We start from the raw sequence: 26,353 nt of genomic DNA, 5'->3' as shown, positions 1-26,353 counted from the left end.
ATCCATTTTTTTAATATTTATTTTTTAACAGCAGGCTAATTATGAGTCCAAAGCAACACTAAAATACATCGCGCATGACTTTTATTATGAAAGTTGACTTACAGCTTTTCCAGCCATGCAGTGACGTCATTCGGATCCGCTAAATTGACAGGCCACCTGCAGGGATGCAGCAAGGCTTTAAAGGGACAGGCATCGGATGCATGGGATGCTTTTGTTACAGCACATGGCGAGAAGAAGACGGGCTGTCATCTCCAGCGAAGCGTCCTCCAAAGCGCATCAGCAAAGACACGTAAGATATCCTTCATTTCATATCTTTCTGTAAGAGAAAAAGACGTTTTCGTGAGATTTCGCACAGACGATGTCAAGCAAAAACAAAGTGGTGAGGATAGAGTTCGTGTAAGATTTTAAAATGATTTTCTTTAAACATCCAACGCCCTGTAGCGACCCGAATGATGTGTTTGTTACATTTAGAAATCTTGTATTTTTATGTTCAAAGCAAAATATTAAGAAACTAATGATTTGGGTTTTAACAAAATGTGTTTAGAATATTAACCATACAAAGGTGATGTCGAATCCGAATGCGTTTGGTGTCATCCGTGTTTTTTACACAAAAATAAAACGTGTGTGTTGTTCGGAAAGTTTCATCAAGTGTTGATGATCCTGATCAACAGGTGACGAGAGCATCAGCATGTCTTCTTGAAGTCACTTAGATGTAATTTGCGGTGGGATTTGCATGCTGAATCTTCGTGTAAAACATGAAGAACGTCTATTGTGAAAGCAGCCTATGAATGCACCCCTTTATAAATGACTTTTTTTCTCTATTGAAAGCCTCAGGGTCAGAAACGGCGACATTATTCATTACTGTTAATTCAGTTCTATCTCCTATTCAATCAAAATAATCGCTCTCCCCCCCAAGTCAATATGCTTTTGCAAAACTTCTATTGATTATAGGAGAGGAGCTCCTTCAAGATCCGTAATTCCCCAGCTGGTGTGTTGAGCGAATGACTACAATTAGATTTGAAGAGCTGTTTATTATAGTTATCCTTGGCAAATCCAATATCAGAGCAGTCCTCTACATCCTCATCTTCTGCCGCTGCTAATCATATAGAGGTGGTCCTGGTGGCCTTCCCTCAACGTTTAGCTCCAATGTATTCCGATGGCAATTTAATGCAATGAAGTGAAGGCTGAACTCCAGCCCTCGGGGTGGGGGGATATGTGAATTCACACATCTCCAGGTGGGTTCGTGTGTGTCGTTCAGTATGAAAAAGGAAAAAAAAAACGGCTTGCTTGAAAGGACAGTTCAGGAAAAAAATTACAATTCAACCACTGACTCACCCTCATGTCTTTCCATTTATTTTCATTGCATCTTGCTTGTTCCTAAAGCTGCCTAACATCTCTTTTTTTGCTTCACTAAAAATCAAAATCATTTTGAATGACATGGGGGTGAACAAATAATACCATAATTAAAATTTTTAGTTGCTCCATTTCTTTAATAAAACAATTAAATGCTAAAAACAACTGCATCATTAGTTTAGAGGTAAGAGTTTGTTGTGTGCATGCGTTTATGAGAGAAAATAATTGTTAAAATGCTTTATGCTTTGCAAAAGTGCTCGTTTTCCATGAGCAGAATGTAAAAAAGGTGGGGGAAAAACATCAAGGAGGTGGATGAACTCTTGAAAACATCGAAAACAACATGCTCAATGCCCACTCACAAAAATATGTGAGGAAAAGGGCGCATATAATTAGCTTCCGCCGGATATGCGCTAGGCGTCTGTGCTTCAATCAATTTCAGCACCACAGTGCTGGACAGCTCCCAGTGTCGCCGCACAGAACGAGGGAGTCAATGGCAATCATTTCCAACAGCACGGGATCAGCCCCCGGGACAATTTAGCAAATGAATGATTTATTTGGAAGTAGATGCACTTATGTTAAAGCCTCCCTGAGCAAATGCAGTTTTGACCCCTAAGAATTCCCCTTGATAGCTCTTTTGGTTCCTGAATGCATGTTATTGTGGGTGTAGCTATATAGATAAGGCACTATTCAGTGCACAATTCAGTTAAAGATGCACTTAAATAGAATTAAAATGGGAGGAAAACAAAGATGTTATTTTGCACACAATGGAAAAAAGATACAAGCTTTTTTCCTAGACAAACATAAGTTGAGCTGCAGGCTGGTTAATCTAGGCAGAATGAATTATTTCTTGCGTGGGGCTTAGTGACAAACCTCTGAAGCACTGAACAGATGTTCTGAACCACCTGTTAGATGCTGACACGTTCAAAGTGCATATTGTGAGATCCTTAAAAAAATATCCCACCGTTGTCTCTCGATCATGCACGGATAAATCACACTCGGAGATGTTCTGTGCAATATTGATAAGCACTTTTCATTACAAATGTAATAAATAAACAGCGTTATCTGTCAGGAAATTAAATTAGGTGTGCTGTGCGTAATTATGGTTGGTCAACCTTAAGGTCCAATCTGATTTACAGACATACATTGTGTGTGTAGGAGAGACCGGGGAGTTGTAACACCATCAGTTTAGCCAATTAGAAATGAGCTACAGGGGAGAATCTTATTGATGACACCCTCTTCCTCAAAAAAGAGGTAAGAAACACTGGTTTGAGATATAAGCTTTTCATCTGTATATTAAAAGCCAGAAGGATCAGATGAGCAGATATTAAAGGTTGTAACACTTCTAGCTGGATCCACAAAATGAAAAACATGACATAGACACACTCTCAGTTGTTTGCCTATTTTTTAAATATATATTTGTTAAAAATAAAATGTTTAAAACACGTATATATGTGACTACCTATAATTAAATCATAGACGTTTGTGTTTTCTGTTAGCGTTACAGTGGGAACAGTGAGGGAAGTTGTAACAACAGCGCTCTTGACGTTATTTTACACCGTTTAGGGATCATTTGTATGTTTTGTAGTAGTTTAATTTGTAGAATATAAATATTGGAATATTCTATTAAAGTTTCAAACAAGTCGCGCGTAAAACGCAGAGTTATACTGACTTGTAAACAAACGTGTTACACTTACCGGTCTCACGTACACCGAAACATAACCTTAAAAAATCTTAAGTAAAGCTTGATTAAACCGAATTGAACAAGTATGCCGTTCTGTAAACTGACAAATAATCGCAGAAAAAGCTTAATGGTAGAAAACAAACAGCGAAATCATCGAAAATTTCTCGCTGTTTTATTGGCGCGTAGCTGCGCCTCAGAACTCATTGATCACGTGCAGTCGCTGTGAACGCGAGCAAGCAGGCGGAGGTGACAGGTTGTCTGTGAGCGTCGTGATGACACATTTACATGGAAAAACACTTCCAGAAATGGCAGCCCAAATGGTTCGGTGCATGTCGCGGTCTGTACTTCGCAAGCAAGGGAAAAAAATCGTTTAGAGCAGGTGTTCAAACAAGAGGATATGCGCAATTAATGCAATTAGATGCAGCTTGGTTACCAAAATACTGGAGTAGGTTGGAGTAAAATACAATGTGTTGACTTTTCACGTGTAGATAAACTCACTTTGTCACCACAGACACGAAACTAAACGTTAAACGCCGTGTTTATGGTTTTTAACAGATGTTTTCAGTCAGTGCATCCATTTAAAGTGAGAGACAAAAGATGACAGACGTTGAAACGTCTGTAACTCGGTGTTTTTCGCATTACATATCTTATAGTTGGATTTAACATCCTGATATCTGTTAGATGCAATTTCAAGTACTTAAGAAACATACAGTTTATCTTTAAACTGTGTAATTTATGTCCTGTTTAAAGAGTGCTGTTGTTAGAAAGAGCTAAGATGGATTGTAGCATTAGTATTACACTTTATCCTAATTTAATTTTAATTCAAAATGGTGATCATATGACAAACAATTAGTTAAACAGCATGTAAATGGCATACTAATACTGAAATACACTTGCTAGCAACTGCTATAAGCGACCTTGGACCACAAAACCAGTTGTAAGTAGCATGGGTATATTTGTTTTATGCCCAAAATCATTAGGTTGTTAAAAAGATCATGTTCCATGAAAATATTTTGTACTACCGGTTCCTACCATAAATATATCAAAACTTAATTTTTATATTCATTCATTTGGACAAAGGAGATTTTACTAATATTTAGATTTTTTGGACCCTCAAATTTTAGATTTTCAAATAGTTGTATCTCAGACAAATATTGTCCTGTTCTAATGAACCACACATCAATGGAAAGCTTATTTATTCAGATTATGTATAAATCTCAATTTAAAACCAGTTGTAGGTAGGATTTTAAGTTCATGTTCCTTGAAGATAATTTGTAAATTTCCTACTGTAAATATATCAAAATTTAATTTTTGATTAGTAATATGCATTGCTAAAATCTTCATTTGGACAACTTTAAAGGTGATTTTATCAATATTTAGATTTTTTTTTTTTTTTTTAATTTTTTGGACCCTCAGATTCCAGATTTTCAGTACTAACTAGTCGTAAGTAGCACGGGTATATTTCATTTATGCCAAAAATCATTAGGATGTTAAGTAAAGATCATGTTCCCTGAAGATATTTTGTAAATTTCCTAGCGTAAATATATCAAGACTTAATTTTTTATTAGTAATATGCATTACTAAGATCTTCATTTGGACAACTTTAAAGGTGATTTTATCAATATTTAGATTTTTTTTTTTTTTAGACCCTCAGATTCCAGATTTCCAGTGCTAACTAGTCGTAAGTAGCACGGGTATATTTCATTTATGCCAAAAATCATTCGAAAATTTAGTAAAGATCATGTTCCATGAAGAGATTTTGTAAAATTCTTACCGTAAATGTATCCAAACTTAATTTTTGATTAGTAATATGCATTGCTAAGATCTTCGGTTGGACAACTTTAAAGGTGATTTTTTTTTTTTTTTTTTTTTTTTTTTTTTTTTTGCAGCCTGAGATTCCAGATTTTTTAAATAGTTGTATCTCAGCCAAATATTGTCCTAACAAACCATACATCAATGGAAGGCTTATTTATTCAGCTTTCAGATGATGTACACTTCTCAATTTCAACAAATTGACCCTTATATCTGGTTCTGTGGTCCGGGATCACATATATCAAACTAAACGAGAACCTGAATCGGGTGAAACTGTAAACAAGGCATTCGGTTTTGCTTTTAACATCAAAGTTGTTCTGTATATTTTTATTTTTTATCAGGAGGATGGTGGTCGTGTACGATAGTGATTTCTAATCGTTTAAACTGACAGTGTTACAACTCATCATGTGTTACAGCACTCCCCCAATCCAATATCAAATAACAGCTGTGTAAACACATATAAATCCTAAGAGAGCCACTGCTTACTTAGCTCCTCAGCGGTAACAGGTTCCTCCTAGATAGTGTTTGAGTTCACAGCACTGCGCATTTGAACTGTTGCTCTGAATTGGATTTGAGCTTCGGGGACCTTTCTGGCTCCTCTTGTTGGTGTTGATATTTCAGAGTGATATTAGACTGCAGGGTAGCCCTGTGTAATATTGTGGAATCTACTGAAGCATCATCAAAACCTCAAGGGCCTTTTAACGCAGCCGTTTTCACGTTGGCCCCTAACCTTGAAGATGGCAATCCGCTTTTCCACAGACGCATTTTCCAGAGTAGGTCGGACATCAAAACGTGAGAGAATCTGCGTACAAGCGATGGCCATTTGTGGCTGCGTTTGAAGTGCGAATCAGCCAATGCCAGTGACAGTCTAGCAGTGGGGGACGTGGAGCTGTGGAGCAGCTGTCCGCTGGGGGACCGGAGACGATGGGAGGGGTCGGTGAGACGCCGACGAGGAGCGTAAGGCCTTAAACCACATCCGCTGGTACATTGTCTGCTACAGGATGAAAAAAATAGTAGAGATTAGCAAGTTTTTTGCTTCTAGTAGGGGAAGAACTTCTTTAATTAAATCTATATTATATATATATATATATATATATATATATATAGCCAAATTAATTACCAGTGATTCAGCACTGAAGTCAAATCTCATTTTCAACCATCTAGTTCAGAATGCAAATGTTGTCCTGTCTCAAACCCGGACACTTATTCATGGTCCAATGTGTCATTCGCCTCCACGGAGAGCTAGGCACACGGCTCCCAAGGGTATGTAGGCTAAGAAGCTCGGCTTTCCTCTCGGTGAGAGAGTGTCTGTTAGGCCGTGCAATTGAATTACAAAGCAGGAAGTGAGCAGGACTAAGATTGTGCACAGCAGGGTTCGGCCGCAGCGGAGGAGATCGTGCATGTACGCTGTGCAAATCAGAGCAGGTCTCGGGAGAGATATTGCCATGTATCTTTTCCGTTCGAGTTTTAATTACAGATAAACATCGACCACGGATACTCGAAATGAATGTAGAATGCGAGTCGATATGTGCATTTAGCCATTATGTAACCATGACAATTTCTGTGGCTTTTTTTTTCCCAGGTTTTCACTAAACAGCCGTGAGGAGAAGCATTGACATCATCTGTTGGTGGTGTGTGAGTATGCATTTGCTAATGCATCCTTAACATTTTAAATACAAAGTAGAGCTCGATATTAGCTGATATTCGTGTGTGTAGACAGATAGATCGATATCTATTGATAAATACCAATATTTATTTATTATTCCTTATTGGTATCGGCTGATACTGAATATTACATTATTATCTAAGTATATATCCCAAATATATACGTTTATGTTTTCCCTTAACACTGACTTACATTTTTAAAAAAAAAAATAGTAGTAAGATTAAAAACAGTAAAAAACTTAAAAATCTCAAAATAAGATCAATATCTCAGTATTTATAATAAATTAATTTAGAATGAATGTGTAAACATTATTAAAATAATAAATCATAAATATATATAAAAAAAAAAAAATGAAATGAAATCTACAAAAAACACTAAAAAATATAATTTACTAAAATACAAAAAATATACTAAATATACTAACAAAATATTATTTTATTTTTTAATTATTATACCTTATTGGTATCAGCTGATGTTGAATATTACATCATTGTGGATGTTAATTTTTCCAATTTGTACATTTAAATTAGCTTTGCAGTCATTTAACACTGACTAAATTGCTTTTTTTTTTTTTTTCCCTTAACACTGACTAAGTTAAAAAATTTTTAAACGCTAGTAGAATAAAAACTAAAAAAGTAAAAAGTAAACTTTAAAAAAATCTCAAAATAAGATTAATATCCCAATTTATTATGGTGCATTATAATGTTGGGATACCTAAATTCACTGGTAGCATTTCTAATGAATTAATTTAGTTATAAAAACTATTAAAATAACAAATCATAAATATAAAAAATTTGAATAAATATAAAAAGTATACTAAAATATAATTTACTAAAATACAAAAAAAAAAAAAGCTAAATATACTAAAAATATCATTTTATTTATTTATTATTTATTTATTATTCTTTATTGGTATCGGCTGATGTTGCATATTACATCATTGCGGTGGCTCATTTTCCCTATTTTTACATTTAAATTAGCTTCTCAGTCATTTATTACTCACAAAAATGTTAAACACTAAATATATGCACTTATTTTTTTCCCCTTAACACTGACTTGGTTGCATTTTTTTGAAACACTAGTGAAATAAAAACAGTAAAAAAAAAAAAAAAAAGAAAGAAATTAATATCCCAACTTTATACTGTACATTATAATGTTGTGATACCTAAATTCACTTGTAGCATTTATAATCAATGAATTTCGAATGAATTTATAAAAACTATTAAAATAATAATTCATCAATATAAAAAATTCAAATAAAATCTAAAAAACTATAGAAATGACTATAAAATAAAACAGTATAAAAATATACTAAGTATACTAAAAATATCATTTTATTTATTTTTTATTTATTATTCCTTATTGGTATAGGCCGATACTGAATATTACATCATTGTGGATGCTCATTTTCCCAGTTTGTACATTTAAATGAGCTTTGCAGTAATTTAACACTTACTAATTTGCTAAAAAAAAAAAAAAATTTGATGTAATATTCCAATTTTATACTGTGCATTATAATGTTCGGATACCTAAATTCACTTGTAACATGTATAAGGAAATAATTTAAAAATTATGAAAATAATATATTATACATATAAAAAAATTCAAATAAAATATAAAAAGCATACAAAAAATCATTTACTAAAATATAGTAATATATAAGAATTTTATATAAAAACTATTAAAGTAATAAAAATATTTAAAAAACACTAAAATATAATTTATTAAAATACAAAAAAACATACTAATGTTTTTAAAAACATACTAATATATAGGAATATATATTACATAATATATATAAAAAATAAAATATAAAAAAAAAGTAAACTATCATTTACTTGTGTGTGTGTATATATATATATATATATATATATATATATATATATATATGTGTAAATAGTTATACTTAATTATATACATAATTAGAATTATGGAAACAACCAATAAATTGAAACATAAACAAATATACATTTTAATAGTGACCACTTATCAATTTAAGCTCATCAGTGTTGGCCAAAATGTTTTTCTTACCCTTTTTATTTGTACTCCAGCATAAATCCTGACCTGTGCTGCCTACCTAAGCCCTACCTATTGAAACAATGCATTGAACCCTTTCGTCCCGGTTGCCCTGGTTACGGCCACTTATCAAGGAGAGGTCTTAAAGATCAAACAGGTGTGGTATCCAGTTGCCGCAATCCTCCCGTTGCTATGGACCTTTGTTCGGCGCCGAGCACAGGTGCACGCCGGTGCCGCGGAGCACGGCGAGTGTACACAAAAACATGATGGAGGGACAAAAAGCATTTCGCCTCACCGCTGCGGTGCCATAAACTGCCCAGCGACCTATCTGCGCTTCAGAAAGCCAAATGGGAATGGGGGTGGGGGCGGAAAGGAAGGGTAAAGTCAGACTGAAATTCGACATCAGAGGTGGGCTCAGCGAGGGGCCCTGACTGGCGGCGAAAGCTCGAGTTCGCATAGACGTATCTACTGCTCTCCCACTGATCGCTAGCACTCCTCGTCGTCCACCCCAGGAAACTCCCCGCTAGCAGGAGTCCGCCACACTTCCCCCACACGGTCACGTGGCGCATATTGTCACGTTGCCGTTTTTAACACCCGTCACTCAATTCGTGGCAGCTGTCTTCACCACCAGCTCTAGAATCTCTCTTTCGTCATCCGAGCGTTTGGCAGGTGGCACGACGCGTCCAGGAAACGCTTCTGTACATCGGCTAAATCTCGTTGAATGCAGCCCAAATGTGTTAAATTAAATTTCAACCTATTGATTAACAAGAGACGTGGCTGTTCCGAAACTCGCAGCGTATTGACTATAAAAGACAATCCGATTCGATTTGAGCACAACGGCCGTGAGGTCATCTGACTTCATTGCGACGTTGTGCAGTTTAGAAAATGGCAGAATTGATTTTTGCAGCTATAAAAGCAAGCTCGGCTGTACAATCGAGGTAATCTGATTGCAGCTGAGGAAATCTTAACCGAATCAGATGGTTTGCAACACATTCTGTCTCTTTAAATAGACCAGATGCTTTCCATATACAAAGTCTGAATGTGTTTTTATCTAAAAATGGGGAGTTACCATAGACAAAACATGAAAACGGCAGATACGCGCACTTTCGTGTGTGCCAGTTACCTCAAACCGAAATTTTTCAGCATCCCTCTGACAGGCAGATTGGGGGGTGCGGAGCAAATTCACCACCTCCACATCTCTCCAATTTCAGCACTGTAAAATAAAAGGAAAAAACGGTAAAAGGTCGTTTTGACTGGGCTCCTGGGAGAGAGCATGTTCAGGTAATTAAGTGTAGCTTCACTCAGCCCCCTTGTCAAGGCAATTACCGTAAATCATATGCTCTTACCCGCGTTAATTACCGAGAAATCGGTCTGTACACCACTGACTGACAACCACACTCTGGCCTGCACGTATTTACAACAATAACAATTATCCGATGTACCGTTACATCTGTAACAGATGTGGTCAAAACAGATGTTGCTTGTGAAATGTAACCAAAGATATTTAAATTAGGGAAGAGGGTGATGTTATTAATTTAACCGTCATTTGTGATTGTTTTAAAGTCAGATCACAGCTGATTTCGTATTTCAAAAGAAAAAACAACATTTAACTGAAACTAATTTAGTTACAGAATATAATAAATATAATGGTTACTTGAGAATAAAGTTTTCGTTTTTTGAAAAATGACACATTTCTTTTATTAAATACATATATATTATTTAATAAAACTGTTTTTTTTAAATAAATAAAAAAAAATGTTTTAACAAATATACTTTTTGTACAAACAAAATCAACATACAATTTTTTAATTTACTTAGAAATTGATTTCCTTAGCAATATTTATTGTTAAATGACTTTTCAGTGTGTTTCTGATAATATACTTTGTAGTGGCAAAAAAAAAACTAATTCTAAAAATAAAAATACAAAAATTCTAAAAATATAATTTATATACATGAAGAGTTTATTTGCAAAACTTATGTTTTTTTTCATTATATCATATTTTATTGTGTTAGTTAGCTGTATTTATTTTAAGTTATTTTTACTTAATCAAAATAACTCAAATGCAGTTTGATTGAGATGAACTGGAATGCACAATGAAAATTGTTAAAAATGTTATCTATTTTTGCTAATGAACTCTTCATGTATACATAATTATTAGAATTATATTTTTATAAGAAATGAATGTATTTTAGTTATTTTAATGAAATGTATTATTTACTTGAATAAAAATACAAATTATGTTTTTATTTAAGGGTTGTTCTAAAAAGGACATTCAAAAAACAATGTAAAAATTATTATTATTTTATATATGTGACCATGGACCACAAAACCAGTCAAAAGGGTAATTTTTTTTAAAATTGAGATTCATACATCAATTGAAAGCTGAATAAACAAGCTTTCCAATGATGGATTTGTTATGATAGGACAATATTTGGCTGAGATACAATTATTTGATGATCTGGAATATGAGGGTGCTATATATATATATATATATATATATATATATATATTATATAGAGAGAGAGAGGGAGAGAGAAAATCGCCTTTTAATTTATCCAAATTAAGTTTTTAGCAATGCACATTACTAATCAAAAACTAAGTTTTGATATATTTACAGTAGGAATTTTACAAAATATCCTTATGGAACATGATCTTTACTTAATATCCTACTGATTTTTGGCATAAAAGAAAAATTTATCATTTTGACCCATACAAGTTCTGACATTTTTTTTATGTATTTTTATTAATGTATATTTTTTTTGTAAACAAAATGAACACATACTAGTATTTAGTAGTATTTAAAGTATTTTTGTATTTAAAAATATTTAGTTTTTATTTAATTTTAACTCAAACTGTTATACTGATAATATGCTTTGTAGTTGCAAAAAAAAAAAAGACATTCAAAAAAAATAAATAAAAAATGCCATTTTCACTAAAGGACTCCACTAGTGTGTATATGTTATTCCACCAAATCTTTACTATTAACATAAAATTAGCCCTGACTTACGGCACTGATCCCAGCCTGTAAATTTCTATTGTAGATTTGTAACTACAGGAATGGTGCTGAGGAGCCACGGTACAGTTTGCCCATCTGCTCAGCAGCTCTCTCAGCCCCACCCAGCAGCACTCAGCAAATCAGTAAGAGATGGATTCAAGCATCTCTGCAGTGTTTCTTCCTCAAAGACAGACAGATAGAGAGAGAGAGACAGAGAGAGAGAGCGAGTAGGAAGTGGGAAGTCACCTCCGTCACTGTAAGTCACCCACCTAATCAGCTCAGCTCAGTGCCTGGGGAGAGAGAGACAGACAGAGAGAGAGAGAGGGAGAGAGAGAGAGAGAGGAAAAGAGTGAGAGAGGTAACAATTTTAAGGGGTGAGTGAACAGCCACGTAAGGTGTTCCTGCTATGCTCCCTCAAAGGACGAGTTCACTGGATGTGAAGGGAATCAAATTAGGAAAGGTGGCCAGCCGGGTTGGGGGGCCGACGTGGCGGTGTTACTGTGGTGTTATTGCATTAAAGAAATGTATCAGGAAGATTTTTTGATACATAGTTAGAGTTCGTGAGCTAACAAGCAACTCTGTGACCCTGGACCAAAAAACCAGCTGTCAGTAGCACAGGTGTATTTGTAGCAATAGCCAATACATTGTATGGGTCAAAATGATTGATTTTTCTTTTATGCCAAAAATCATTAGGGTGTTAAGTAAAGATCATGTTCCATGAAGATATTTAGTACATTTCCTACCATAAATATATTAAAACTTAATTTTTGATTAGTAATATGCATTGCTAAGAACTTCATTTGGACAACTTTTTTTTCAAAAAAATTCTAACAAACCGTTCATCAATGGAAAGGTTATTTATTCATATTTCAGATGGTTTTGTGCTCCAGGGTCATGTGTGTTCTTACACTAATACTTTATTTTTTAATTTTTTATTTTTTTGCATTATGGTTGCATTCTCTGTTCAAAAAGAACAAAACGGGCCGCATATCTTTGAAAATTCTATTTTTCTAAAATTCGCTGAGGAACAAGAACAGGTTGCTTATTAAATATTCAGTTCTTTTACTCAACCTTCGCTTTAAAAAACAGTTTTTGTTTTCTAAAATCGAAAAAAAGCAATTCATACCTGAACTCCCTGGGGATTTATTTACCGCTTCGGATGTGAAAAGGTGCTTTCGTAGTTACTGGTTGAATAATTGCATTTTTTTTTTGCAATTAGTCATTATCAGCGTTCCACATCTGCTGTGGAACATTTTCATTTAAACATCTGAATGTGATTCGAACCCGTCTCTGACAAGATTTCTAAGCTAACTGACATCATTATCTGCCGTCTCAGCTCCATAATCGGCTGCCCTAATGCATTTTTTAATTGTTTTCTTTCCCAATCCGTGTTCCACACCTGAGTAGAGAAGAAAAAAAGTAGTACCTATTAAACGAACATCTCGTCATCTGCCTGACCAGCTATTTCAGGGTCTCTCCATTAGCGAGACACGACGAATCCATCTGACGTCCGAACTGTCATATCCCCCGAGCCTATAAAGATCCCTATAACATGCTCAACAATCCAAAAAATGGAGACAATTGATTTTCGCCCGCCAAGAATGATCGTAATAAAGTTTTACAAGCATGACGAATCCCCGAGGTTATGATCTATGCACGTTCTCAAAGAGGAAAAAGATTTCTCTCTCTCCATCGAATTATCTTTAGACAAATGGCGGCGACAGTATAATTGGACATTAGTCTTAATTCGCATGTTACGGGAGCTGAATTGAATGCTCGCTCCTCTTGCCTGGACACCGAGCTCTTTTTCTCGCCGTTCGGTTTTTCTAATTGTGCCCGGTGAAAGGCGGCCATCCTAAACTGAAGAGCATAATTTAACTGGCTTTAATAAAGGATTACTATTCAACGTAGAGCCCATTATTTTCCAGCTAGACTCCCAACCGGAGATAAATAGGAACGGTACTCTCACCTTTTTTTCTTTCTCTCACTTGCTCCCACTTCTCTGGAATCTTAAGTAAACGTATAAGTGCGTGCGGAAACGGATTCGGCTACTTAAAGAAAATGAGAGGGGACCGCAGCAAAAAAGGACGCCTCGACTTTATTCATGCGAACTGAGGAGCCTATTATGGCTAATATGTTTTTTTAATGGGAAAAACCATAGTTGATCCGAGCTAATTTCCCTTGTGCGGCTTGGGCTCTGAAAGTAATCCATCACCTCAGTATGAGGCGGTGGCGGCGAGTAGCCACGTCTCTAATGAAGCTCTCCTTCAGAGGGCTAAAGAATCGCGCTGTCAGTCTCCGCTCAATGCCATCTCCGGCACAATGGCCTCCCGATTGTTGCTTTCTCTTTGTATGTGCTAACCCAAGCAGGGCCTTATACAAAATGAATGGGCCGATGTAACCTTAGCTTTGACGGTCCCCTGCCATCCCAAAACACCTGTCAGTCACGCTTTTGTTGCCGGCGCAGGTGAGTTTGACGTGGCGCGCCGTACATATTTCTGAATCTTGCGGCTCGTGTTACGTCGCGCCGGGCGCTCCGTGACCGCCGAGGCTTTTCGCCTGGATTTTGTTGTTGTTTTTGTTGTCGAGCCCTCCGCCCTCTGGACTGAAAGGAAATAGAGTGTTTCTTTCAGAGGGAAGAGGGCACAATCCCATCGCTCGTGTCTTCCGAGCAAGGTAGAACTAAATGCACTCAGCTGTCCTTCTTCAAATGTCACTATCAAAGGTCTAGAGTGTGTGTGTGTGTGTGTGCGTAGAGAGGTTTTTAGCGAAATGATGTGCAAGCCATAAGAAAAGGCCAGCTCGCTGCACCTTTCCTGCCGTCGCCTTCTCTTCCGTGCATTGATCTGTCATTTAAAACTGATCACTTCATTATCTCCCCAACGGCGGGCGTTACGTGGGAGTCGTGAGCATGCTTAACCGAGTGCTTTCTCGTTTATGACCGGCTTTTATACCCAGGGGTAACTGCCTCGGTGGCTAATGGGAATTCAGGGAAGGCAGGATTGATGGGAACGGAGTTTAATGCTTGGAAACACTAAGTGTCCTAAATGTGGGACGAGTTTCGAAGAAAAAGTTTGGTTTTAGAGGATTTCGGATAAATGAGATTTGGTGGGGGGGGGTTATGTTGTGGTGGCGCTCAGATTTACATGGTCACGCTAAATAAAATTAAGTAAAATTGCGCAAAATACGCCGAAGTCAAAAAGTGAGTTCTAATTTAAATTTCTTGCATTAAGTCGAGCATTAAACAAGAGCAAGGGAAAAACATACAAATAATTCATAACACTTCACAATGAGGTTGATTAGTTAACATTAGGTAATGCACTGTGAACTAACATGAACAGACTAACGTTAAAGAATTAAAAAATAATATTTTAATATTATTTTTTTAAACATGTATTTATTATATATTACTATAAAATGCAGTCATTTTATAATATATGATAAAATATATTGCTGAATATCGCATATTACAGTTTGATTTGCCAGTAAAATATTCTGTTGTTTTTTTGTTGTATTTTAATGTTTAAATGTACATGTTATAAAATGTTTAATATTTATTTACATCTAGATATTTATATGAATATTTTTTTAAATATTATAAATAATTCTGTAACACTTCATTAGTTAACTACATTAACATAAACTAAGAATAAACAATACTTCTACAGCATTTATTAATCTTAATGTTAATTTCAGCATTTACTTATGCATTATTAAAATAAGTTGTTTGTTAACATTAGTTAATACACTGTGAGCTAACAAACAATGAATGACTGTATTTAATTAACTAACATTAACAAAGATAATAATAACAGACAGTTTAATAAATACTGTATTGTGTTCATGGCATAAAAAATATTTTATATAATAAATATATATATTTAAAAAACATATACATTTTTAATATTACTATAAAATGCTATAATTTTATAATGTATAACAATGTATTGCTAAATTATAATACATATAATTACAGTTTGATTTACCAGTAAAATATTCAGTCGTATTTTTGTAGTACTATTTTACTGTGTACATTAAATATTTAAATGCAAATGTTATAAAATGTTTAATATTCATTTAAATATAGATAAATATTTATGTGAATCATCTTTAAAATATTCTAAATAATTTGGTAACACTTTAAAATAAGGTTCGGTAGTTAATATTAGTTAACTAAATTAACATGAACTAAGAATGAACAATACTTCTACAGCATTTATTCATTTATTAATCTCAGCATTTACTAACGCCTTTTTAAAATCACAAGTTGTGTTTGTTAACATTACTTAATGCACTGTGATCTAAGATGAACTAACAGTAAATTACTATTTTTATTAACTAACTCAAAGATGAATAAATACTGTAATAAATGTATTGTTCAATGCTCGTTCATCTTAGTTAATACAGTACCTAATGTTAACAAAAGGCACCTTAATGTAAAGTGTTACCAAGAATTCCAAGAAAAAAAAATATTTTATTTGATTAAAATTGTATATATTTAAAAATATATATATATATATATATATATATATTACAATAAATTGCAATGATTTTATAAAATATATTACTAAATTATAACAAATACAATATCACAAATTACAGTTTGATTTGCCAGTCAAATATTCAGTCGTATTTTTTTTGTACTATTTTATTGTGTACATTTTTTAAATATTTGAATGTAAATGTTAATGAATAGTTCTGGTCCTTGATTCTGATTGGTTGAGCTGCATCTGAAGCTGTTGTAAATTACTCTACAAACATACACCTTTGTTTACATCTGCAAACACTTTGTTGCATCCACAACTGTTTCTGAGGAACTACATTGTTTGGCGGAAGAATAATGTTTTTATTAATATTATTACAGTTTACAGCCGTTTTATAAAAGCAATGAGCCCTGTGAAGCCGTGGTTTACAGTGAATTTATAACGCTTTGCGTCGTGCCTAACAACGCCCCTTAGCTGTTATAAATTCACCGTAAACCATGGCTTCTTGGGGCTTATTGCTTTAATATTTATTTACATCTAGATATTTATATGAATAATTTTTTTAAATCTATAAATAAAAAAGGCCAAACCTGAACTGTAATTCTTCATACTGCATGCCTTTTTCACAAACACTTGCATTTCTTCTCTATTTTTCAAAGGTTTCCATTTGTTAACCATTCGTTGTGTGATTCACACCTAAAGCACTTTCCGGGCCTTTTCAAGCAGACCCTGTTATTCGAACGAGGGGCTTGCTGGCTGAATCATCTTTCATTTTGAGCCTCACCGGACCGAACGCGAGGACACGAGGTTGCCACAGTAGCCTTCAGATACAGGCGACATTTTGCAGGGTGTGTGAAGTCTTCTCAACGGAAAGGGCAGGTATGCTTCAGGTAATACCACATTATGAGCTCCCGTCGGTCTTGGATTTCTCCGGATTCCGCCGGGTCCCTAGCGAGCTTTAGCTCGGGTTACTTCTCAGGCTGAAAGCACACATACAGAAGAGCTTTTAATAAATATTCATATTCATAGACAGTAAATCAATTCCTGTTCCTAGAAAACGTGTAGGGCATGCTGATGGCTAGATCCCAATACATACATCCAGCATATTAAAAGAAGATCTCAAAAATCCCCTTCAAGTAAAATTAAAACGACGACTGGTTCCACATTTGGTCTGGGCCGCTGTGGAAGACTAGTGATTTTGTTGTTGTTCCTTCTGCTTTCTGACAACAAGTCACAGTCTACCTCAACGACCAGGTCCGTTGGCTAATAACGTGGATACGCAGGCTCATCTGTGACCGAATGCGTTCGTTTTCCCCTTCATTAAACAGGTAAGCAGCGTCTGATTGTTACTTGTGGCTAACGCTCATAATTAACCGCGTTTGGACCCGTGAACAATACGGCTGATTAACTGGCTTTGCTTAAAAACCCGTCATTTTGAATATTCAAAAAGCGCTGTTAGCCATGTTTTTTTTTGTGTGTGCGTGTTTGTGCACGTACGCAAATCCAATTCAGCCGAGAGTTGAATTTATTTCCGTTGTTGCAAACGTAGCCCGACTGTGCCGACCGACTTAAGGTGAATGTTTTTGTGTAGGAGGGTGATATGTTTCAAGGCCTCGAGCTTTGAGTTGATCTTTTATTCATGCAAACCTTGTACACTTGTGATGAAGCAATTATCTCACAAGCAAATCGCTTTTGTGTTGTCTGTTGCAATCGCATCAATATTTCTCTTTCAACCTGATTAAAAACGCAAGCCTGATACCTGTTTTGAGTGGCCTCTTTCTTCCTTCCCCGCACAAGTTTGCACAAGCGCGTAGAAAATGCAATCGCGCTTGCACGTGAATCAGATACACTCCTGTTGCTTTATTAATCAAATCGGCCGAGGTTATTAATCTAGTCCCTCTTAATTAAGAGGCCATAGATAGGTGAATTGCAGCATTTGTAATGGTATTGTGCAGCTGATGGATACACAGACCAATAAAAGCCTTGGGTAATGGCTTCGCTGTGACTATGAATATGCATTAGCCCAGCGAACGATGAACAATGAGAGTGGGTGTTACCTTCAACTCTCAGCGAACGGTGTAGGATGTTTCCATGGAGACCACCATGGCAACGCAGCGCTGAATTACTAGCCTCGGCCTTGAGAGGGGCTGTTGTCGACAATACTCGCCGCCTGCTTTTATCATGCTAAAACTATAGAGTGCTCTAGGTTATTACGACTCCATTACTTTAAGAGTAATTCATTTAATAAGATATCGGCGCTTCCAAAAAAGCCCATTCAGGGTCAGGACGATCCAGGGATTGATCCGAATGAACGTTCAGTGTTATTCGAGGGGGGAAAAAATGGTTTGGAGATTGAGAGAGCACCGTTTTCATTTGCAATGATGCTCTATATTATGATCAAATCTTTTTCCTCCGTCCTCCGGCCCTGGTGACGGGTCAAAGGATTTCAATTACCGCCGCACGGGCTCTCAACATCCTGGTCTGCCGAGCAAAGGTTCAACAGGTTCGTCGGCTTGTAATTTCCCAATGCTCCTAGAAGACCTTGGTTAAATATTTTAGAAAGTAAATAGCGTTTTATTTCAAAACATACTGTATTGGATATAAGATGACCCCTGAAGGTTCATTTGAAATTATTCAATTACAAAGGGAAAAATCTTATCTTCCTTTATGCTTTTACTTCCTTTTTACTTATAATAATGGGATCATTGATTTTTCTAATGTTGGTTTTCAATTGCATTTTCATTTTAAAACTGCTGCATTGGGGATAAGATCACCCTGAAGGTTTAACAGAAATTATCAAATCACAAAGGGGAAAAAAAAGCATAATCTTCTCTTTTTACTGTACTTAGTAGCAGTAATGGAATCAATAATGTTCCAAAAAGATGTAAAACATAAACAATCGAGTTTTTGTTTGCCACTTTAAATTTTTTTTTCTTCCTCCTTACTTTTCTTATTAACAATAAACAATAATGGAATCATTAGTTTTCCTAAAATACAAATGAAATAAAAAAAACATAAGCTTTCTTTTCCCTTTTTTTTTTTTTTTTTTTTTTTTTTTTTGGTTAAACATAAGTAATTGAGGTTTCATTTGCAACTTTGAATTTTTAATCTTCCTTTTTACTTATTAACAAACAATAAAAGAATCATTATTGTTCCTTAAAATACAAATGTAAAAACAAATTAAGCTTTTCTTTTTTGTGTGTAAAACATAAATAATCAAGGTTTCATTTGCTAGTTTGAATATTTTTTTAATCTTCCTTTTTTTTTTACTTAAATAATGGAATCATTATTTTTCCTTCAAATACAAATAAAAAAATTAAGTTTCCTTTTTTTGTTTTGTCTAGTTTTTTGGTAAAGCATAAATACTCAAGGTTTCATTTGGTACTTTATATATATATATATATATATATATATATATACACATATATATATATATATATATAAACCTAAGCTTCCCCTTTCCATTAAAAAAAAAGCTTATTTTTCCTTTTTTTTACTTTTCTTTTGTAAAACATAAATGAAAAGTTTCATTTGCTACTTTGATTTTTTTTTTTTTTTACTTGTTAACAATACACAATAATTGAATACTTATTTCCTTAAAATACTAATAAAAAAATTAGGCTTCCTTTTCCATTTAAAAAAAACTCGTAGAAGCAATTTTACACAGAAATCGCTAGTAAATTTCACAATTTAAACAATTAAGCAAGTAAACATTGGATTAACCATAAAATGTCTTTTTTTGTAATTAAACACAAATAATCAACATTTAATTTGCTACTTTGATTTTTTTGTTTGTTTGTTTGTTTTAACCATATTTTCCTTTTTACTTTACTTATTAACAATAAAGGAATCATTATTTTTCCTAAAATACAAATATTATAGAGTGAGAGAAGGACAGAGTGTGCTACACATCACTACTTAAAATATGAAATAATAAATGCAAGAATAAATTACCTTCAATTATACATAATCATTTAAAATTCCAGGTAAGGGTCAAAGGTAATGGCCCGTGATTCTCTGAAAGTGACATGACACTGTTGTAAGCACCATGTCTGAAATGGGTTTTGTTTTAAAGGCTCATGTGTAACCCTGTGCATTATGTTTTTCTTATCAAATCAGACTAATAATGCTAATAAATCAGCCTGAAATAGGAACAGGATGCACAATGTAAATCATTAAGACAATATGCACAGTGTATTATGCGAAAGATTTTCACAAACAGTTCTACGTAATGCACTCAGAATCATAAATGTCATTATTACACGATCAAATCTTCTGAGCTGCGTGGCAGCTTTAATGTCTCTGAAAGCCGAAAGCAGGCTTGTTTGAGAGGATGTGTCAGAAATAGCAGACTGCCTCTCACAGTCCCCAGAGTCCCTTGTAATCAGGATGGACAGTGATTGTGCAAGAGCGCCCCCTGCTGTACACTCAGCAGCCCTGCAGCGCCCAGATGATGTCATTCTGTGCAGACGCCCAAGCCTCTTATGGACAATATGGACTTCCTCTGTGAGGCTAATTGTGATCTTATAATTAATACAATTACGAAACACCTTATTATGCTGCGACTTAACAAGATTCTACACGTTTTTTGGATCAACGTGAAGTTGAGACTCTAAAAACTGTGCTCAGAAGTACTGAATATTTATACCATGACACAATGCCAAGGCGATGTAAGGGAGCGATATCGCAGATAAACCCGTGCCAACTGCACTTCCTACAGGACAGCTGCCATCAGTTGAGTGCCCAGCCGTGAGTGAGCTGCCCACCATCTGATGGCTGGGACGATGACAGGAACACAGAGTGTGACTAGGAGTGATCCATAACACACACACACACACAGATTAAAGCGCACCTAGTTCCTCTCTTTCTAGGGGGGTTATATGAAGACCCACTGGCTACTTAGTTTTTGCTTTACTTACTATTCTTAAGTTCTAAATACAATGTCAATCACAATGCAACGTTTTTCTTACAATATCTAACTTATTTTGCAACACCGACGTCAGTTATTTTCTGTGAATGTGCGAGACTTCCGATTCATTAGCAGCTTAAAGGTAAATACGTAAGAGTGCAGTAAACAGTAAAACTATTTGCGCTATAAACCGGTGCAATTACGACAATACAAATACAGTTAAAGTCAAAAGTTTACATACACCTTGCAAAATGTTCATTATTTTACCAAAATAAGAGGGATTATACTAAATGCATGTTATTTTTTATTTAGTACAGACCTGAATAAGATATTTCACATTAAAGACATTTACATATAGTCCTAAAGATAAAATATTTGAATTTATGAAAATGACCCCTTTCAAAAATTTACATAAGTTTGATTCTTAATACTGTGTTGTTATATGAATGAATATGAATGATCCACAGCTGTTTTTTGTGATACTTGTTCATAAGTCCCTTGTTTGTCCTGAACCCTTAAACTGTCTGCTGTTCTTTAGAAAAATCCTTCAGGTCCCACAAATTCTTTGGTTTTTCAGCATTTTGGTGTATTTGAACCCTTTCCATTAATGACTGTATGATTTTGAGATCCATCTTTTCACACTGAGGGATTCATATGCGACTATTACAAAAGGTTTAAATGCTCACTGATGATCCAGAAGGAAACACAATGCCGGGGGTGAAAACTTTTTTAATCTGAAGATCAGGGTAAATTTAACTTATTTTGCCTTCTGGGAAACATCTTCTGTAGCTTCTGAAGGAAAGTACTAAATGAAAAATGATGATATTTAGGCAAAATAAGAAAAACTTATACATCTTCATTCTGTTCAAAAGTTTTCACCCCCTCGACTTTTAATGCATCATGTTTCCTTCTGGAGCATCAGTGAACGTTTGAACCTTCTGTAAGTTGCATATGGGTCCCTCAGTTGTCCTCAGTGTGAAAAGATGGATCTCAAAATCATACAGTCATTGCTGGAAAGGGTTCAAATACACAAAAATGCTGAAAAACCAAACACCACAGTATTAAAAATCAAGGGTATGTAAACTTTTGAATAGGTTCATTTTTATAATTTCAACTATTATTTTCTTTTGTGGACTATGTGTAAACATCTTTTATGTGAAATGTCTTATTCAGGTCAGTACTAAATAAAAAATAACATGCATTTTGTATGATCCCTCTTATTTTGGTAAAACAAGTTTACATGTATGTAAACTTTTGACTTTAACTGTATAATATATATAACAGGCTGTTTTTGTACAGGTAAAATAACTGGAATGACACTGGAAGTCTCGCACATTTGTGACCACAAAAACAGTCATAAGCAGCACGGGTATATTTGTAGCAATAGCCAACAATACATTTTATGGGTCAAAATTTTTCTTTTATGCCAAAAATCATTAGGATATTAAGTAAAGATCATGTTCCATGAAGATATTTTGTAAATTTCCTACCATGAATATATCAAAACTTACTTTTTGCAGTGCTTTGGTCAACTTTAAAGGTGATTTTCTCAATATTTAGATTTTTTTGCACCTTCAGATTCCAAATATTCAAATAGTTGTATCTCGACCAAATATTGTCCTATCCCAACAAACCATCAATCAATCAATGGAAAGCTTATTTATTCAACTTTCATATGATGTATAAATCACAATTTCAAAAAATGGACCCTTATGACTGGTATTGTGGTCCAGGGTCACATTTAGTGACAAATGACCACTCTTATTTTTTTCTTTAAATAGGTCTAAACTAAGCTTTTTTGGCACTTAATTCACCCTCTTGAATAAATAATGTGCTATTAATCTCTATAATTTTTACTTTTATCCACCTTATTTTTTCCGTAAGAACGTGCCCGTTCATAAATTTTATGGGTCTGGCTTCCGATCTCATCCGCATCCAGCTATTTTTAGCTGTACAAAACAGCTCATTTTGCTGCTTGATACTGCAAATTGATGCAATTTACCATGTTATTTTAACGTATTATCTTAAGTATGAAGACACTGGTTTGTCGTGCAAACAGTTTTATAGTTTACTGCATGTTGTTATTCTTCTCATTATTTCCCTTAGCGGCTAATGAACCTGAAGTCTCACCCACAGGCTTACTTCTGCATTGAAAAACAAGGTGGAAAGGTTTAAATATTGCAAATTAAACACTGGTATTTTAGTAAACACCTTTATATAATTGGCATTTCACTAACTGTGCTACCAAATGTAATTCTGCATTGCGCAAGGACAAGCCTTGACATATTTTGTTACCAAAAACTATTATTCTTTTTTTTAAATGTACCAATTTCTAAGGTTTTTATTTGGCATCTAGAAGTATTTCATAAATGTTCTGTTTCATGAGCCAAAGAAACAGTTCTCATACATACTGAACTTGATATGATTGAAACTTTTGAACAATTTAGGAAATCTTTAATTACTCAAGTCTAAAGTGCTAAATCTGAAGACACATGGGGGATGTCTTACATCTGCTTTTTGCACAGAAGTTGTAAGATATTATTTTCCGGAAGAATGTATACTGAACATCTGGATGGTTTTAATTTGAGTTCAAACCTCCAAGAAAACAGGCTTTTACTAGGAAATACTCATAGAATATGCATGACAATGTGTTTGATGGGATTTTTTCCAGACGTATCTCAAAGATGCATCTGTTGTTCAAATAATGATATAATAGTTATAAGAACAGTATTTATGTATTTGGCTATTTCTGCATCTTATAGTCCTGAGTCACCAATACCTTGTAGTGGAGTAAGAATTTTAGAATTTAAGAACTGTTAAAGCCAACTGAGTCTCCAGTACTATAGGTGTATTTTTTTTTTTTCCTAACAAAAAGTGAGCACAAACACATATTTTTAAGATTTTCCTCTTTCATGACACTGCAAAAGTATAGAAAAAAAAAAAAGTAAGAAAAGAAAAAAAAAAGGAAATGCGCAATTATAGCACAGATGTTCCAACTGATGCAAATGAGCCACATCCAAAATACCAGAAGGTTGATGGGAAAATCTGTGTGTGAAAAAAAAAAAAAACTCTTTCATATGTTTACCTATTAATAGCCTGTTGATTAATTATTTTAATCACAAAATGTTTGTCATTTAAATGATAAAATGTAAAAAAAAAATTAAAAAGCTATTATGTGACTCACACTGTAAGTTCATAAGATGAAAAAAAACATGTTGAGTCAGCCAAATTGCCTTTGAACTGAACTTCATATTTTCCACCACTTACAGAATAAGGCTCTATATTAATATTCTGTTGCAATTCATACTCTAACAGTCCACTCAGTACTCAAGAGGTTAACTTTGATAAAATGAATAATTTTACAGCACAGCACATGGACGCCTAGCGGCTAACAAAGCTGAACTGTCAATATTGTTTTGACTTTCACTTACATGCTCCCTGATAGTCAGTGAGTCACTGAATATACCAGGTCTTGGCAAAACAGACCTTGTCAAGCCTAGCAATATGCTCGAAGGGAATAAACAACTGAGTACCTTTATCACATATCTGTGGTTAATATTTATCACATGGGACCCACTTACATCTGTACTACAACATCTATGAGAATAATGACAGAATTAAAACAAAAATTACTATCTGAGGAGTTTATTTGAAAAAACATAACTGTTCTTTTTTTTTATTTGTTTTTATTGTGTTATATGTTAATTAGCTTTATCAAAATAACCCAACTGCAGTTTGATTGAGATTAATTGGAGTTAAAAACGGAGTTATCTGTTTTTGCAAATGAACTCTTTATTTGGTTCCATGTGTTTTTAAGCATTAGGTCACTGCTTTCTAAAATAACAAATCTCTAGCAAAAGTTAACAATAACAGTGTCTTGGTTTAACTACAAGTCAATGTTGTTATATACAATAAAAAATTATTACTGTACTGTTGTCATGCAAATGTTTACAGTACCAACAAAACATAGCATTTATCTCCATGGCACTATAAGCTTATCTATTCTGAAACATTTCAAACAGTTACAAATCTACGGAAGCCCATTTAGGGCACAGGATCAATAAGTAAACAACAACAACAAAAAAAGTAATTATGACTTTTAATATCGTAATTGTGACTTTCCTCATAATTACAAAAAAAAGTGAGATGTAACCTCAGAATTGAGGAAAAAAAGTCAGAATTATAAGATATGAACTTGCAGTTTTAAGAAAAAAAAAGACTTTTTCTCAATTCTGAGCAATTCTGTTTCTTTTTTTCTGCCATGGAATAAAAACAAAAGAGCTAACTGCAGCTTTTTATTTAACCAATTCTGACCATTTCCCTCGCAACTGCAAATTGTAAAAACTTGTTTTTCTGACTTTTCATCTCAGAATTGCAAGTAAAAAGACAGAATTGCATAATATAAATTCAGAAATATGAGAAAAATGTCAGGATTGTGCAGCATTGTTGGGAAAACCACGGACTTGGGCTACTTTAACACTGTTGCTGCGAGTTGTTTTTCATGTCCGCGGGTCGAAGCGACCCCAATAACGTAATTTTTAGCCCCTGGAACGCTAATTTGACCAGGGGGACCCCGCCAAAAAAAGTCTATTTTACCCCCGGAATGTGATTTTTAACAGGGAACTCCCTCAAAACGGATTGGGCTACTTTTGGGCTAGTTTTGTTGTGAAAACCTGGCAACCCTGGGATTGTGAGACAAAAAGTCAGCCATCATGGGGTTGAAGCAACCCCAGTAACTGAATTTTTAGCCCCTGGAATGCTAATTTGACCATTGGAACCCCACCAAAACAAAGTCTATTTTACCCCTGGAACATGATTTTTAACAGGGAACTCCCTCAAAACGGATTGGGCTACTTTTGGGCTAGTTTTGTTGTGAAAACCTGGCAACCCTGGGATTGTGAGACAAAAAGACAGCCATCATGGGGTTGAAGCGACCCCAGTAACACAATTTTTAGCCCCTGGAACGCTAATTTGACCAGGGGAACCCTGTCAAAAAAAGTCTATTTTACCCCTGGAACGTGATTTTTAACAGGGAACTCCCTCAAAACGGATTGGGCTACTTTTGGGCTAGTTTTGTTGTGAAAACCTGGCAACCCTGGGATTGTGAGACAAAAGTCATCTTTCTATTTTTTTCTATCCGGTTGCAGAAACAAGCTTGCATACAAATCTATGGTTTCTTTAAATGATTCATGACTCAGTCTCAACCTCTGACCATTCTGACTCATCTCAGCACGATTAAAACAGTAGTATTATTTAAAGATTTAAAGCTGAGTCATCTGGCAAAGTATTACTGTACAGTAAACCGCAAAATCTATGCATAATCTGCTAAATCACAACCATTTTGTAGTTTAAACACTGTCTGGAAAGCCTGTTAATGGCCATAGCATCAAACTAACCCCATATAGTGTGACAACATGCCCCAACATGTGTTGACTG

At 34.7% G+C, this 26,353-nt stretch overlaps 2 long non-coding RNA genes across 2 annotated transcripts in view; one reads left to right on the top strand and one right to left on the bottom strand.

Moving 5' to 3' along the window:
• LOC127156660 (uncharacterized) overlaps window positions 1–26,353 on the bottom strand; it is a 41,038-nt gene that overhangs the window by 13,450 nt on the left and 1,235 nt on the right. Inside the window, exons 2-5 of the long non-coding RNA XR_007825762.1 lie at window positions 16,599–16,988; window positions 9,652–9,741; window positions 5,333–5,840; window positions 103–316 (exon numbers count right to left, since the gene is read on the bottom strand). This is a non-coding gene — a long non-coding RNA (uncharacterized LOC127156660). The remainder of the gene's footprint in view (window positions 1–102; window positions 317–5,332; window positions 5,841–9,651; window positions 9,742–16,598; window positions 16,989–26,353) is intronic.
• On the top strand, window positions 192–16,739 carry LOC127156661 (uncharacterized). The gene is made up of 3 exons (XR_007825763.1): window positions 192–289; window positions 6,429–6,481; window positions 16,668–16,739. It is a non-coding gene; the product is annotated as an uncharacterized LOC127156661 (long non-coding RNA).

The sequence above is a fragment of the Labeo rohita genome, chromosome 25, assembly GCF_022985175.1.
Source record: "Labeo rohita strain BAU-BD-2019 chromosome 25, IGBB_LRoh.1.0, whole genome shotgun sequence".
Lineage (NCBI taxonomy): Eukaryota > Metazoa > Chordata > Actinopteri > Cypriniformes > Cyprinidae > Labeo > Labeo rohita.
The sequence above is the reverse complement of the archived record's forward strand: the minus strand, read 5'-3'. Positions and strand labels throughout refer to the sequence as shown.